At 41.9% G+C, this 2,095-nt stretch overlaps 1 non-coding gene across 1 annotated transcript; it reads left to right on the top strand.

Moving 5' to 3' along the window:
* The first annotated feature begins 432 nt into the window (after nt 1-432).
* On the top strand, nt 433-541 carry LOC148970702 (U6 spliceosomal RNA). The gene has a single exon (XR_016147902.1). It is a non-coding gene; the product is annotated as a U6 spliceosomal RNA (small nuclear RNA).
* The last annotated feature ends 1,554 nt before the right edge of the window (nt 542-2,095 follow it).

The following is a 2,095-nucleotide window of genomic DNA, read 5'->3' as shown; positions in this document are numbered from 1 at the left end:
CTTCTGGAACCAAAGACACCTCTCATATCACACTACAGCTTTAATTGAATGGTATCTACTCTAATATATCAGTCTTTTGTGCATTCCTTGCTACCCTCTGGATAGCTATCCCGAGGGTACTATAGTCTACACGATTCAGCCCAGCGTGATGTGCCTGGATTGGCCTGAAAGACTTAATCCTACAGTTGCATAAATGAAGTAACATTTCTACTTAATTACTAAAAATATATTTCGACTGTATAGCCAGAGGAAAACTGTCCCCCTGATGTTTCCTTATTTCTCCCAATGTTTTGCTCCTCCATTATCCAAACATCAAATGGAATTTTTCATTCCTTTCAACTGTTGCCGTTGGCTTGCACAATAGGAGACTTAAAATATTATGTACTACAATGTGTTATGTAAGTATTATGACATGACTTAATAATTATGCTTGTCACTACATCAAGGCAGCACATATACTAAAATTGGATCAATACACTGAAGATTAGCGTGGCCCCTGCGAAAGGATGACGCGCAAATCCGTGAAGCGCGCCATATTTTTTGGGATGGTGGTGGCGCAATTTATAAGACACATACCTTTGGTGTGAGAGACCCAGGTTCGAATCCACTGCGAGACACCAATGTGTCCCTGAGCAAGACACTTAGGGCCAATCCCAATTCTACCCCTTACCCCTTCACTTTCCCCTAGCCCTACCCCTTCGCCTTCCCCTTGACCCTTGAAACAGAGTGGCAATGCGTAGGGGTGAAAATATTCCCCTAAGAAATGGGACACCACTTCGCCTCCGTTAAAAGTCATTATAAGTCGTCGCTAGCGCCTACGTCACAGGAGATGCGCCGATGTTTATCACAACTTCCAAGATGCCGTCGACAGCTGCAGTTATCTCAGTCGCGTGGGTTACAGCTATTTTCTTGCATTTATCTTGTGAAGTTCGCAGGAAACAACGGAGACGACGAAAATATGTTGCCGGACTATCGTTAGCAAACTACAGTAATTTTAGCGATTTTAAAAAAAAAAATTTTTTTTACAAACGTTTCTGTGAAGAAACTGACCGTAAATATGAACACAATATTGAATGTAACATAAAGCAAATCATTGTTTGTCGTTACAATACTTATTAAAGCCACAAATACTTAAATTTATGGGTCTCCTTTGTCGCTTGGGCAGCCAGCCTGGGTTAGCAGTGACACTTCTCATACCCCTTCGTTTGAAGTGTGCTCCCGAAAAATCTTCGTTTGAAGGGCTATCTGGCCCTTCCCCCTAGCCCTCCAACCAAAAGAGAATTGGGACAACCCTACCCCTTCACGTGGACGCGCAAAACGGAGGGGAAGGGGAAAGTGAAGGGGTAAGGGGTAGAATTGGGATTGGCCCTTAACCCCTAGTTGCTCCAGAGGCGTGCGACTTCTGACATATATAGCAATTGTAAGTCGCGTTGGATAAAAGCGTTAGCTAAATAAATATAAATGTACATCAGATTGCACTGAACAAAACCTATAGTACAATTTCATGAACCCCCTGAAAATGTGGGTCTTGGTCCATTTGTTTGGTGTAAACCAATGTTTGGATGGCAGCACTCAAACTTATTCACATGGTTGCAAGTGTGATCACACCTTTTGTATCATAAAGGGCATGTTAACACTGTGAAATGTGGTTTTCCTCCAAAAGCCCACAAGTAGCTTGTTTGGAAAGTTTTGCTTGCTTGAGCCTGGCATATCTTTTTCCACACCATGTCATGCAAGCATCCATTGGAGTTCTTCATATGCCAGGTTGTGTAACAGCTGTCATTCTACCACTCATGTGGTCCATTAGACACATTTAGCGATGTTGGCCATCATCCATGCCAAGGAAGTCTGTTTCATCCACTACCCTGGTTGTGGCTGATGTAATGTTTTCAACATGATGTGTTTGAATAGACAATTGTTCAAGATGTGACAAAAGAAGAAGTAATAGGGCTTGCACTGAACGCGTTTCCAGCATGCCAGAGAATTACATATCCACTCATTTAATTCTACATTATTGATCCTTAGTTCTTATGCATATTATAAAATTTGTATAAGGCCAAGTATGGGACTTTCTAGACGAACCTTTAAATAATGT

This window comes from Pimephales promelas, chromosome 19 (assembly GCF_988280905.1).
Source record: "Pimephales promelas chromosome 19, fPimPro1.hap1.1, whole genome shotgun sequence".
In the NCBI taxonomy this organism is placed as follows: Eukaryota; Metazoa; Chordata; class Actinopteri; order Cypriniformes; family Leuciscidae; genus Pimephales; species Pimephales promelas.
Note: the sequence above shows the minus strand (reverse complement) of the source record. Positions and strands in the feature narration are given on the sequence as shown.